Source organism: Monodelphis domestica, chromosome 1, assembly GCF_027887165.1.
Source record: "Monodelphis domestica isolate mMonDom1 chromosome 1, mMonDom1.pri, whole genome shotgun sequence".
NCBI classification, from domain to species: Eukaryota; Metazoa; Chordata; class Mammalia; order Didelphimorphia; family Didelphidae; genus Monodelphis; species Monodelphis domestica.
In genome coordinates this window covers 385,038,614-385,053,971 of record NC_077227.1, presented here as the reverse complement: position 1 = coordinate 385,053,971, position 15,358 = coordinate 385,038,614, and the positions used below count along the sequence as shown (strand labels likewise).

At 39.6% G+C, this 15,358-nt stretch overlaps 1 protein-coding gene across 3 annotated transcripts in view; it reads right to left on the bottom strand.

Annotated features, from left to right (window-relative positions):
- Positions 1–14,899, bottom strand: part of HTR4 (5-hydroxytryptamine receptor 4) — a 95,176-nt gene extending 80,277 nt beyond the window's left edge. Inside the window, exon 1 of one of the 3 annotated variants that reach the window (XM_056811611.1) lies at positions 14,784–14,899. The gene's annotated coding sequence lies outside the window, so the exon portion shown is untranslated. Of the gene's footprint in view, positions 1–14,020; positions 14,175–14,666; positions 14,705–14,783 lie in introns of those variants that run through there. The other 2 variants (XM_056811610.1, XM_056811609.1) reach the window with 2 other exon arrangements.
- Between the last annotated feature and the right edge of the window lie 459 nt (positions 14,900–15,358).

The following is a 15,358-nucleotide window of genomic DNA, read 5'->3' as shown; positions in this document are numbered from 1 at the left end:
TTGGGGCAGAGAATTGATTTGTGCTATATAGGGAAGTAGAATGGTAACAAATGGACTGGTGGGGAGGGAAGCAATACAAGGGAGAGAGAGGATGGGGGGATAGTTTAAAAAGACTGTAAAGAAAATAAGAGAGAAATGAGAAGGGAGGGGGTAGAAAGGGAAGTAAAATAAGGGCGTGAATTAGAGGGACTGATTAAAAACAAAGCACTGGTGTAGAAGGAAATAGTGAAAGAAAACAGGAGTGGACTAGGAGTGGAAATAAAAATGCTGGGAAATACAAAGCTTATAATCATAACTCTGAATATGAATGGAATTAACTCATCCATAAAATGCAAACAAATAGCAGAGTGGTTTAGACACCAAAATCCTACCATATGCTGCTTACAAGAAACACACATGAGGAACATAGACACACATAGGGTAAAATTCAGAGGATGGAGCCAAATCTATTGGGCATCAACAGATAAAAAGAAGGCAGAAGTCACAATCATGATATATAACAAAGCTATAATAAAAATAGTTCTAGTCAAAAGAGATAGGGAAGGTAATTACATCCTGATAAAAGGCAGTATAGACAACGAGGAAATATGAGTACTCAATACGTATGCACTAAATGGCATAGCATCCAAATTTCTAAATGAGAAGCTAGTGGAACTCAAGGATGAAATAGATAGAAAAATATACTAGTGGTAGACCTGAACCTTCCTCTATAAGAACTAGATAAATCAAACCAAAAAATAAGTAAGAAAGCGGTAAGACAAGTGAATGCAATCTTATAAAAATTAAAGTTAGTAGATATGTGGAGAAAAATAAATAGGGACAAAAACGAATACACCTTCTTTTCAACAGCATATGGTACATTCACAAAAACTGACCAGGTATTAGGGCATAAAAAATTGCAAACGAGTGTGAAAGAGCAGAAATAATAAATGCAACCTTCTTGGACCACAATGCAATGAAAATAATAATTATTAAGGGTACATGGAGAGGTAAATCAAAAATTAATTGGAAATTAAACAATAAAAATCTCCAAAACTGGTTAGTCAAAGAACAAATCATAGAAACAATGAATAATTTCATTGAAGAAAATGACAATGATGAGACATCTTTTCAAAGCCTATGGGATGCAGACAAAGCAGTACTCAGGGGGAAATTTATATCCTTGAGTTCATATATTAACAAATTAGGGAAATCAGAGGTCAATGAATTGGGCATTCAAATTAAAAAACTAGAAAGTGAACAAATTAAAAATCCTCAGGTGAGACTAAATTAGAGATCCTAAAAATCAAAAGAGAAATTAATAAAATTGAAAGTCAAATAACTATTGATTTAATAAATAAGACCAGAAGTTGGTACTTTGAAAAAACAAATAAAATAGACAAAGTGCTGATCAATCTAATTAACAAAAGGAAAGAATAAAACCAAATTGATAGTATCCAAGATGAAATGAGAGATCTCACCTCTAAGGAAGAGGAAATTAAGGCAATCATTTAAAATTATTATGCCCACTTATAAGGCAATAAATAATGCGACTTTGCCTAGACTAACAGAGGAAGAAATAGAATACCTAACAATCCCAAATCAGAAAAAGAAATTGAACAAGCCATCAAAGAACTCCCTCAGAAAAAATCCCCAGGACCAGATGGATTCACAGATAAATTCTATCAAACATTCAAAGAACAACTAATCCTAATATTATACAAACTATTTGACAGAATAAGCAAAGAAGGAATGCTACCAAATTCCTTTTACAACACAAATATGGTACTGATTTCAAAGCCAGGCAGGTCAAAAACAGAGAAAGAAAACTACAGACCAATCTACTTAATGAACATAGATGCAAAAATCTTAAATAGGATACTAGCAAAAGGACTCCAGCAAATGATCATGAGGGTTATTCATTATGACCAGGTAGAATTTATACCAGGAATGCAAGAATGGTTCAATATTAGGAAAACCATCCACATAATTGACCATATTAACAATCAAACTGACAAAAATCGCATGATTATCTCAATAGATGCAGAAAAAGCATTTATCAAAATACAACACTCATTCCTAATGAAAACACAAGAAAGCATAGGAATAGAAGGACATTTCCTAAAAATAATAAACAGTATATATCTAAAACCATCAGCAAACATCATTTGCAATAGGGATAAACTAGATGCCTTCCCAATAATATCAGGAGTGAAACAAGGATGCCTATTATCACCTCTATAGCAGTAGCAATTAGAGAAGAAACAGAAATTGAAGGTATCAAAATAGGCATTGAGGAGACCAAGCTATGACCCTTTGCAGATGGTATGATGGTCTACTTAAAGAATCCTCGAAATAACCAACAATTTTAGCAAAGTTGCAGGATACAAAATAAACCCACATAAGTCATCAGCATTTCTATATATCTCCAACACATCTCAGCAGCAAGAAGTAGAAAGAGAAATTCCATTTAAAATCACCCTAGACAATATAAAATACTTAGGAATCTATCTGCTGAGACAAACACAGGAACTATATGAATACAACTACAAAACACTCTCCACACAATTAAAACTATATCTAAACAATTGGAAAAACATTGACTGCTCATGGGTAGGACAAGCTAACATAATAAAAATGACAATCCTACCCAAATTAATTAATTTATTTAGTGCATACCCATTGAACTTCCAAAAAACTTTTTTATTTAATTTAAAAAAAAAACATAACAACGTTCATTTGGAAGAACAAAAGATCAAGGATATCCATGGAAAAAAATGAAAAAATGTGAAGGAAGGTGGCCTTGCAGTCCCAGATCTCAAACTATATTACAAAGCAGTGGTCTCCAAAACAATATGGTACTGGCTAAGAGACAGAAAGGAGGATCAGTGGAATAGACTTGGGGTAAGTGACCTCAGCAAGACAGTCTATGACAAGCCCAAAGATGCCAGCTTTGGGGACCAAAATTTGATGAGAACTGCTGGGAAAATTGGAAGACAGTGTGGGAGAGATTATGTTTGAATCAACATCTCACACCCTACACCAAGATAAACTCAGAATGTGTGAATGACTTGAACATAAAGAAGGAAACTTTAAGTAAATTATGTGAACACAGAATAGTATACATGTCAGACCTTTGGGAAAGGAAAGATTTTACGACCAAGCAAGAGTTAGAAAAAGTCACAAAATATAAAATAAGTAATTTTGATTACATCAAATTAAAAAGATTTTGTACAAACAAAATCAATGTAACCAAAATTAGAAGGGAAGTAACAAATTGGGAAACAATCTTCATAACAAAAATGTCTAACAAAGGTCTAATTACTCAAATTTTTAAAGAGCTAAATCAGTTATGTAAAGGATAATTTTAGGGTTTTGACTTAAAATCTAAATTAATTGGTCACCAGGGAAAATCCCTTTTGTTAGTTACTTGACCTTTTCGTGATTAATTTAACCTTTATAGGTACTTAACAGTTTTTTGTATTGATACTAAAAATAGACTTAGCTTAAAGTTACAGCTTCACTATAAGGTGTAAACTAGGTACCTTCATTGTTCAATCAAGAGATTACAACTTTATCTTCCCCTAAAGTACATCTAAGTAGGGTGGAGTAATTTTTTAAGTTCACAATCCCCCCTGATGATCATTTGGAGACTAGTCTCCCCATTGATCTTTTAACATAATCATCTTGTAGTCCTAAACACTTCTAACTACAGATGTATACAATATTCAGTTTCTAAGAGGAAATTACAATAGTTGGGGAGAAATAGAAAAGAGAGAAAGCAAAACCAATGTTTTGCTAGGCACATTGACAAAAAGCCAAATTAGGGGCAGTCCCCTTTGACACAAAAGTTTACATTTACAATAAATGTTCAGTCAAACTTCAGTTCAATCAACCACACCCAAAGTTCATTCTGGATCTTCTTGATGTAGTGTAGGTTTTCTGGTATCTTTCTGCAACAGTTAATTCTCTGGATTTAGGAATTAGCAAGCTTCTTCCTTGAAGATATTTTCTCAAACAAAAAATTTCAAAATCTTGGATTTTTATTAAAATGCAATCCCCTCCTCAACTGGGTGTTAAAAACATCCAGTTCAGCTCAGGATGCAATGTTGAGTTATGGGGGTGTATGAGTCAATTATCAAAAGAAGAGAAAAACAACCAAAAACATAAGGAAAAGAAAAAATGGAAAGGAAAAAGAAAAAAATCCAAAATAGGCCCTTATTTGGGTTTAACAAATTTCTAACAGGCCCTTGTATAGGTCTAATTTAAAGTAATTTCTATCCCACAAGTCTGTAGGACAGAATGCAGTAATATTTCAATTACCCATTTGCAGCCAAGACTACAGGAAGTTGGCATACTATAAGAAGGAAAGGAACTAGAATTTCATTTTGATAAGGAAGTGTCATTACCTGGTCTGATTTTTGTCATTCTCAGGGATGTGGGAAGCCAGGATGATAGTCAAATTTTGGTACTTGTATGAGTATTTCACAAACAGTGTAGATACAAGGAAGTCCTACAGCTTAACATTTGTCAAGCTTTACAACCTTACACACTAGTTTTTTCTGTGTGCTCTTTTATGCAATATTCAGGTTTTTTATCCCATTTCCTGGAATCAGACACAAACATTAATCACAGTCTCATAACATTTTATCAATAAATGGCAGATTCCCATAGTTTAAAGCTTTTGGGTATGCATAGATATTATAGCAAGTATAATATATATTGTAAACCTTAAAATTTCTTAGACTTATGAATGTTGGATTTCCATGTGATTTTTCCAAGTGATTTCCATGTCACAATATGTATACATATATATATTAAACTTATATTACTGGAGAAAAAATATTGATTGTATGTACCTTTAGTATAAGAAATGAGAAAAATAAAGGGGAAAAATCAAATATTTTAATCAAAATAAAAGAAAAGCAATAATAAAAACAAGGGGGGAAATCATGAATTCAATGTTTTCTCGAAAAACAGCATCCATTTTATTTGTCAATGTATTATTATCTCCAATGCATGTGATAGGGTACAGTCAATCAGTCTCAAAAGAAGATGCTCTCTTCACATGTGAGCAATGAATCCAAGAGTTCTTTTCACTAATCTTTATAGATATTGGAGTAGTTAACCACATTTGAAATGGCCCTTCCCAGGAAGGCTGTCAATAATGCTTCTCTGGCCTGGTTTAGTTTGTGTGATCTAGTTCAGCATTGGGGCTCCAATGTGGATCTTCATTTGGCCAATAATTTGCTCCTCTACCTCACTTCAGATTAGCCAGAGAGATGACATTATTTTTCTCTCTCTTTGTTAGAAATTTTTCTAATAAATTTTGAACATCCATCCAAGTGGGGTCAAAAGTTCTGAATATGTTCTCCAATCTTTTTATAATTAACATTGATTCTTCCTCAAATGATTGAAGATCTTCCTTGAATTTATTTAAATCTTCAGGGTTAAAAGGTGTATGGTGTCTTATAGATATCAAGTTCCCATCTTTATTAAAAGTGGGTACTTCCCTTAAAGTAAATAAACTATCTGAATTATTTGTTACTCCTGTCTCTAGACTTCTTGCTCCATTCTCAATGGGGTAGGTGTGAGGAAGGTAAGGGTTGGGCACAATGAGGGGGAGGGTTTGTTGTTGTACCATAGTGCCAGAAAGATCAGAGGTAGGAAGGATATGGGAATTGAATTGGGCAGGGTGGGAAGGAGGGACAAGGGAAGAAGGGTCAGTGGCTGGGGGAAAGGATGCAGAGGGGTTAGGGTTGGAGGTATGAGTAGGGTGTGAACTTAAGTGTGAACTTAGGGTGGAGGGGTTAGGGTGGTCAGTATGGGTGGGGGGAGGAATGGATTGGGTAATAGTAAGTTGGGAGTAAGTAAGTAGTAAGTGGGAGGAGCACATTTGTGAACTAGGAGCCATATTGTTCAGAGCAGGGTGGGACAGAGAGTCTGATAATGAGGAAGTATGGAGAGATAAATCACTCCTATTCTGGGATGTTATTGAGTCCCTTTTAATGATTTTCATAAAAGATATGAACTCCCCCAAACTTTCCTCTATAAACTCAAGCCAAGTATTTAGTTCTGCATTTTGTGGAATATTAGAAGGAGCAATCTGTTGGTTTGACTGGAAAATGGGTTTTTCAAGGATATACAATATTACAACTACAACAATTAAAATCCCAAAGGGGAGTAGTGTGTCGATTAGACTTTGCCATAAGTTCCATGGGATGAGCCATTTCAGAGAGACAAAGAATAATATATTTACAAGTTTGGTCATGGAGCTGATAAGCCAGTTGTTAAGTAAGTTGTGAACTGGCTATAACCACATATTTCTAAAGTAAACACCTGGGGAGAAGGACAAGGCCAAAACTTTCTCCAGGTTTCGTAGCTAAACAGCTTCCCCAGTCCTACTGCTTTTGGTTTAAAAAAAAAAAGAAAAACAGCTGTATTCTATCTAATTTAAGGAGAGAGGAGGAAAAATCCAAATTTACTTGCCTTTACAGCTGATCAAAATAAGTTATTAAAAGTTGAACTTAGGGATAGTCACAGTAAAGGAAAAAGTTTAGGAAAGTTTAAGAAGATTGAGGATATTTCATCACAACCAATGTGGTTAGCCACAACTATAAAGGATAATTTTAGCGTTTTGACTTAAAATCTAAATTAATTGATCGCCAGGGAAAATCCCAAATAATAAAATACCCAAGTCAGCTGGAAACTATGGTGATTTTAATTAATATAGAGAGAAGGAATTAAGGAGGAGAGAGAGAGAGAGAGAGAGAGAGAGAGAGAGAGAGAGAGAGAGAGAGAGAGAGAGAGAGAGAGAGAGAGAGAGAGAGAGAGAGAGAGAGAGAGAGAGAGAGAGAGAGAGAGAGAGAGAGAGAGGAAAGAGTTAATTTAAACTGCTCCAGCTCAGCCAGGCAGGAGTTAAAGGCCTTGGCCAAATTGGCCTCCCTGAGCCCAAGGGAAAGGAAGTCAGTCTTACCCAAGTCACCATGAGACTGTTTCAAGGAAGCTGTCTGAGGGAGTTCCTCCAGGCTAAGTTCCAGGATTGAACTGTTGCCCAGGCTGCTTACATAGATCTTTTCACCCTTTTGTCTCCTCCTCTAAATTTTCACATCTACCAATCACATACTTTTAGTATGCCCATACTTTTAGTTCTCACCTTCTTTGATTAGATTATATCTTTGGAGTTACTTCACGCTTCTTTGTTAAGTTCATCTTTTGTTAGTTACTTGACCTTTTTGTGATTAATTTAGGTACTTAACAGCTTTTTGTATTAAGATACTAAAAATAGACTTAGCTTAAAGTTCTAGCTTCACTCTAAGGTGTGAACTAAGTACCTTCATTGTTCAATCAGGAGATTACAACTTTATCTTAAGTAGGGTGGAGTAACTTTTAAAGTTCACAATTATACAAAAAAATCAAGCCATTCTCCAATTGATAAACGGGCAAGAGACATAAATAGGCAATTTTCAATCAAAGAAATCAAAACTATTAATAAGCACATGAAAAAATGGTCTAAATCTCTTATAATCAGAGAGATGCAAATCAAAACAACTCTGAGGTATCACCTCACACCTACCAGATTGGCTAACATGACAGCAAAAGGAAGTAATGAATGCTGGAGGGGATGTGGCAAAGTCAGGACATTAATGCATTGCTGGTGGAGTTGTGAATGGATCCAACCATTCTGAAAGGCAATTTGGAACTATGCCCAAAAGGTGATAAAAGACTGTCTGCCCTTTGATCCAGCTATAGCACTGCTGGGTTTGTACCCCAAAGAGATAATAAGGGGAAAGACTTGTACAAGAATATTCATAGCTGTGTTCTTTGTGGTGGCAAAAAATTGGAAAATGAGGAGATGCCCTTCAATTAGGGAATGGCTGAACAAATTGTGGTATATGTGGTGATGGAATACTATTGTGCTTAAAGGAATAATAAAGTGGAGGAATTCCATGGGAACTGGAATGACCTCCAGGAATTGATGCAGAGTTAAAGGAGCAAAAGCAAGAGAACATTGTACACAGAGACTGATACACTGTGGTACAATCGAATGTAATGGACTTCTCCATTAGTGGCAATGCAGTCATCCTGAAGAACTTAGAAGGATCTGTGGTAAGAAAGAACACTATCCACATTCAGAGGAAGAACTGTGGGAGTAGAAACACAGAAGAAAAACAACTGCTTGATTACATGGGTTGAGGGGGATATGATTGGGGATATAGACCCTAGATGATCATCCTAGTACATATATCATCAACATGGAAATAGATTCTGATCAAGGACACATGTAATACCCAGTGAAATTGCAGGTTGACTACGGGAAGTGTGATGTAGGGGAGGGAGGGAAAGAATATGATTCTTGTAACCAAGGAATAAAGTTCTAAATTGACTAAATTTAAAAAAATAAAGAAGAAAATAAAGGAAAAAAGAAAACATTAAATCCAATAACCTTGCCCCTATTTTACAGAAAAGAAAACTGCATCGCCCAGAGAGGTTTAGTTAATCCCCCAGATACAAAGCTAATGATGGTTTGAGGTGCATCTTAATTAAACCCAGGCATTCCTGACTCCAAGTCCAGTGACCTGTCTGTCCACTAGACCACGCTGCAGCTTGGACTTACCAGAAGTTAGATAGTTAGTGGAAGAAAACATGAGTTGAAACTTACAAATTTCCTGAGTGCCAAGTTACTACACGAGAGCCACTGCCTGTTTCGCTCAGAAATCCACATGCAATCTGGCTTGTTATATTTTCATCTCTTTTTAACTTATACAAGTATTTTTCCCAGCATCTCTGGGTTTTTCAGAACCACTTGAGCTATTTCCTACTTCAAAGTTTCAGTACTGCAAAAAATATTGTGTTTTACTGCTCTTTGGAGTGACACCATTTCAGCCCCTCCACACCTCATTAAATATTTTCATGAGTTCTGTGGCCAAAACCTTCAACTGCTATTGTCCAGTACTCTGGTGATAAACCTCTTTCCATTTAGTCCATCTGGTCTTTAATGGAAAAAAACAAAAAACATTGACTCTGAATTCAGAAAACTTGGATTCAAATCCTTTATATATTTTTCATTTGGGTATATACAAGGAGAAATTATGAAAGGAAACAGACACATGTTGTCTCCCCTAGCTGGACAGCAGACTCGTGGACAAGAATTGAAACAATTTTTGTCTTTGTAGCCCCAGAGCCTAGCATAGTGCCTGGCATCTAAATGGTATCTAATAAATGGTTATTGACAGAACAACACTTATATGACCTTGGCCAGGTTACTTCTCACAGCTTGATTTCCTCATTGGTAAAATACAGGCTTTGGACTAGATGGCATCTGTCTTTTCCTTCTGCCTCTAGATCTCTGCTTCTGTATTCAAAATCTTTTTGGTTTGGTAGGCACTTGGGCTTCACTGGCATAACCTTCAAAAACCCAGGATTACTGTCATGTCACATAAAACAACCACAAAGGAAGGCTTTCATGAAAATTATTCATTCCTATTCAGGCTTCATTTTGGAAATCTCTTTCATTTCTCTTAGACTTAGAAAATTCACAATGCAGATTTGGGACCTGAGTAGTCATTTAATCCAGCTCCCTCAATTTTACAGATGAGGAAATTGAGTCAGAATACATCCAAGTGCTATGTTGGCACCACATACTATTATGTGGCAGAGTCAGCATTTGAACCCAAGCCTTCTAACTCTATCCAAATCCAAAACTCTGTCCATTACCCCATGCTGCTCTCTATGTGAAGTTCTAAAAATAGTAAGAAATATTAGAGGTAACTTTGTCTTTTTATTAGACTCCTTTCCAAATATATTGGACTAATGGGACATACATCTTGTTAGATATTGCAGGTGTGTAGGGAGTTGAATTTAGATTTGAAAAGTAGAAAGAGGGGAGGCTCTACCACATTTTGGGGAAGTGGGGCAGCACTGAAGGTGATTCCAAAATGGTTCTGGACACAAAAGCCCATCTTTTTAATGTCAGTATTCTCAGAGTGATGCTATAAAGCTGAGTGAATCATTCACCACAATGAGCTCCTTAAGAATCACAGCTGCATGTAACCCTAAAAAAGCAGAGGAACAGAGGATGGAGGATGGAAAAAGGCTGTACCAAGAATGGCTTTATCATAAGAAGCGACCTAGAGGACATCAAAGATACGTAAGACTGAAAAATCAATACATAGTGAGAGTAAGGACTAGCAAACACAAAAATCCCAAGCACTATTCAAGTCTACACAAAATAGCATAAAGGATGAGAGCAGTAGAAATCCTCCTACAGACTGGATGGACCTTTGAAGGAGAACTTATGGGCATGAACAAGAGAAGAGAAAGCATGGATAGGTATGGTAGAGGGAGTACCCATATAGATGGGTCAGCAAGCATTTACAATATGTCAGGCATGGTGCCAAGAAATGCTAAGCATACAAGGAGAGAAAGTAAGCACTCAATAAATGCTTGCTGATATTCATAACACTATGGATCCATAAAAATACTGAAGTATCAAATGTCATTGTCAGTGTGACAAAGGGAGTACATTTCTTGGATATAGTCAATGGAGAATTTATTTTCTTTGGCTATGCTATAAATATTTATTTCAAGGTCTCTTTTTTTTCCCTTTCATTTTCAACTGGGGAGATAGGATTTGAAGGAATCACCACAGACCACCCCACCCCCCCAGGCTTTATACTATTTAGATAGATTCCTACTTTGCTAAAGGTGGAAAGAACCTTTGAAAGAGTCCAAGTCTGTCTGTCTGTCTGTCTGTCTGTCTGCCTGTCTGTCTGTCTGTCTGTCTCTCTCTCTCTCTTTTAAGCAAGGGCAGAGCACCTAGGTGGCTCAGTAGATAAAATATCCAGGCCTAGAGATAAGAAGTCCTAGGTTCAAATCTGCCCTTAGATACTTCCTCCATATGTGACCCTGGGCAAGTCACTTAACCCCATTTACCTCGTCCTTACTACTCTTCTGCCTTGGAACTAATATTTAGTATCTATTCTAGGACAGAAATGAGCATTTAAAGGAGGAAAAAAATAAAAGCAAGGGAGCCCAGTTACTAGGGAGGGGGAAGGATACTTGGTTCTCTCCTCACAGGCCCAGCAGGCACAAGAAGGGACTGACCCCCTTTTCCAGTTCAATAGTACATATATACTAACTAAGCCATATATAGTCAGCCTGGAAACCTCTGAAGCAATAGGCATGATGCATAAAGTACCAGTCCTAGAATCATCTATGAAATGCAAGTGTGAATTGTGGAGGGAGATTTCCACAAAGGATGCAGTCACTAGTGCAACAAAAAATTCCTTATGAAATATTATACCAATATAAGCTATTATCTTAATTACCTTCTTACATTATACTTTTGGCTTAAAATCTAGCTTCAGATACTTCCTAGCTATGTGACCCTGGACAAGTCATTTAATCTCATTTGTCTAGCCCCTGTTCTTCTGTCTTAGAATTGTTACTAGGATAGCCAGTAAGGGTAAGAAAGAAAAACAACAACAACAACAACAAGCAAAACATTATACTTTAAAGAATTAAGCAAAGAAGGCCCAATAATGTCAGGGGAATGGATAAGTAATTTTCTCACCATGAGCTGAGCAGGTAAATAATAAAAATAATGTCATATTACTTCATTTGAAAGCCCTTTCCTCAAACAACACTGTGCAGACAGTGCAAGTATTATTCTCCCCATTTTTCAGAGGAAGAAACTGAGACTTAGGAAGGGGAAATGATGTGCCCATGGTTACACTTAAGTGGTAGAACCAGGACTCAAAAGAAAAGACAATGAAGAATAAATAAAGGTGCTTTATTAGAGCAGAAATACAAACCAATATGGATACTGAGAGACTTAAACCAGACATTCAAGTAGTCTTCATGAGAAGAACTGAAACCATACAAATTAGCTTTGGGGTTTGGGGGGGAATCTCCTAAAAGCCCCCATTGCTTTTCTTCCACTAGTCTTCTCAGTTCCCTATTCACAGCACTGCTCTATGGCAAAACTGGCTTTCCTTCATTTCCTCTCTTCTCAGGCTGCTTTCTAAGGCTGCTCATAGATCCTGCTTTGCCAGGTGTTTTCTCCTTCCTAGCTCTGCCTGGGGCTTTCCCATAGGCAGGAGTTTCCTCTGCTTGATTCCCTACTGTATGAGTGAAAAGCTTTCAGAGGCTGCCCGGCTTCCTACTGTGGACACCGAGGAGAGAAGCTGGAGCACAGATAGGCCAGCTTTCCAGTATGATGTGCTGGCGCTGTAGGAATACTGATTCTGTGAAGAGAAACTTTAAAAACAATTGCCATTATATCAAAACGGCAAAGAGCTGGGAGTTAGGGACAGAGGGGCTAGTCTGGGCTCCACCACTTTGGTGCTATTTGATCTCCTGAAAGTCATTTCCCCTCTTTGGTCCCCAGTTTCTCCATCAGTGAAATAAAAGGAGTGCATTAGAGGATCCCTATGGTCTCTTCCATCCCTGATATTAGGAGATTCCAATAGCCAAAGCCGCTAAAGTTCATTATGAATGCAAAGGAGTCATGCCACCTGAAGCTCATTCTCTGGCTTTCTATCTTATTTTAAGGGGCAAAGAATTAGAAATTGTTCAGATTTTCCTGCCATTTCATGTTATCCAGGAAGACAAGTCTTGTGCATGGCCTCTTCTCCTTACCCTTAGCAGGTCCCTGGCTGTTAATCCTGCATGGAACAAGAGACTGACTACCTCAGGAGATGACAACACAGTATCCCACACAGTATATCAAGCTAAGGGAAACTCCATTAGCAGCGGGGTGCAGAGATCTGGGAAGAGGCTCTGCAATGACGAATGTGCCCCTGTTCTCACCATACAGACTGTTTGTTATCGGTCTACTATCATGCACCCTCTAACTCCAGCCCCCACACCATTCACATAGATATATAGTTTGTTAGAGGAAGAAAGGACTTTAGAGATTATTTAGTCCATTTAAATAACAAGGGGACTGAGGCTCTAATACGTGTAACCTGTTACCCTGGAGTAGAATGAGAATGTAGGGAGAGAAAACTAAGCACTCCTCCCTCCCCCCCAAAAAATAACCACACACAACCAATTTTCAGTACTATTGGGACTAACTCCATCCCACTCCCAACCCCTAGCACAAATATACAACTCGAAGCAGGTAGCAGAGGAATGTAGTATAATTGTGAAGTGAAAAGAGCTTTGGACTTGGGCTCAGATCTCATCCAACACTTGCATCTTTCTACTGGCTTCTCCATGCCTCATTTTCTCGACATGTCCAATGAGATATTGGGCTAGGAGATCCCTCAAGTCTCTTTCAGGGCTATGCTTGCTCGACACCAGAGGGACAGTCTCCCCAAACTCTATTCCGGCATGTTTCTGCCCCTTCCCCGCTCCACCCTACACCAAATACATTACCTGGCTAAGAAGGAAATGATCCCAAGCCTCCCTCCCAACCCCCCCCCCCCCACCTCAATCCTCCACTCCACATACAAAGAACCCAGAATATCAGACAGAGCTAGAACGGACTTTAGAACACAATTTTAGAGCTGGAGGGACCCCAGAACACAAAATATCAGAGTCTGAAGAGATCTTGGACCATACAACATGTAAGATATAGAAGGACCTTCCTTATCTACCCAATCCACCTCAACCATCCAAGGACTTCTTTGATAGGTGGGGAAACTGAGGTCCGAGCTTAGCCATTACCTAATTCAGAGGGAGATCGACCTCCCAAAACACACACACACACACACACACACACACACACACACACACACACACACACACACACACACACACACACACACACACCGACTTCTCTCCCGGCAGTGAGTTCTGTGTCCTCCACCTCCCAGTTCCCCTTCACCCCTGCGCCCTGCCACTGCAGCAGTTCCCGCACTGGCCACCGCCCCCAATTCCCAGCCCCGGCCCAGAACAGAGAGGGGAAAGGATGTGTCCTCCCCCTCGACGCCCACGTGTCCCCCCACCCCCTCCCGCGCTCAGGAGCCACCCCAGCCCGAGTCCAGTCCCAGGTCCAGCCCGGGCCCCGGCCCCACGGGGACAGAGCACCTACCGGCTGTCGGCGGGTCCGCCCCCTACAGCCTCCTCTCCCCCAGGGGCTGCCAGGGCCCAAGGCAAGCTGTGTCAACCGCCCCCCCACCCCCCAGAGCGGAGCCCGAGCGACTGCAGCCGATGCTGCCGCTACAGCTACCGCCGCCGTGCTGCCAGCAGCTGCCTGCGCCCCCCCCCCACCCCGCCCCCCGCCGCCCCCTCGGGTGCCAGGCGCAGAATTTACAGATCAGAACTGGAAGAGGCCTCAGACATCCGTTAATTCAATCTCCTTATTTCACACCCGGGGAAACTGAGATCCCGAGAGGGAAAGGGACTTGCCCAAGGTCACACAGCTGGTAAGTGACTGAGCCTATAATCGAGCCCAAGTGTCCTAATTCCAAATCCTGGCTTCTTTCCACTATACCACAATACCTTTAACCTCAACCCACCCTTCTCCCTCCCCCTTTCCCTCTGGTCCAGGTCAGACCACTCTCTGAGGGTTCCATCCTTCCCGGGGTATCTTTCTCCTTAACCCTCATTACTCTCTTCCTCTCCCACTCCCATCCCCTTCTTTCCTTCACCTTACCTCTCCCCCCCCCCTCAAATCCTCCCCCTCTTCTTTTCCTTATCCCCCTCTCCCCAGCCCAGTCCCTGGACCCAATGCTCACAGCGGGTCCGTCTGGTTAGGTGCCTTCCCACAGTTCCCAGTGAGCTACTGCTTCACCGTCCCCCACCGCCCCCCTGCAGCCCTCCCTTCCTCTATGGTTCATTCATTCTCTGCTCACCTCGGATCCCCACTGAGCATGGTCCTTCTCCAGAGCTGGGATCCCCCTCCCCAGTCTCTAGAGGTAGTAGTCCTTGGGTTTTCCCAGCTGTAAGGGAAAGAACCTTCGATTGGAGCGATAAAATGTGGGTTAATCAGGACAGAATGTAGTTGGAAGTAGTCTATGCTGGAAATCTTAGTAGCATTGGACTTTAGGCTTCTAGTCCAATCCCCCTGGTTTTTCAGAAGCCTGGAAAGGACAAGTGATTTGTCCAAGGGCATACAGGTTGTAAAAGGCAAAGCTGGGATTTAAACCAAGGTCTTGTGACTTTTGGTTCACTGTGCATTCTCCCACGCCATGCTTATTATTGGACCTTAGAATTTAGAGCTGGAATAGACTGTAGAGATCAAAAATGGGTGCTAGTCTTGGTCCTGATGCTTGTGTGAGCCTGGACAAGTCCTTTGATTTCTTTGGACATCAATTTCCTTATCTGTAAATTAAGGGATTTAGCAAAGTAATCAATAGGGATCCTAAAGAACATTTCTGAAATCCTCAGTCTCTAGGGACTCAGAAAGGCAGGAATGCCTTGAAGGCAA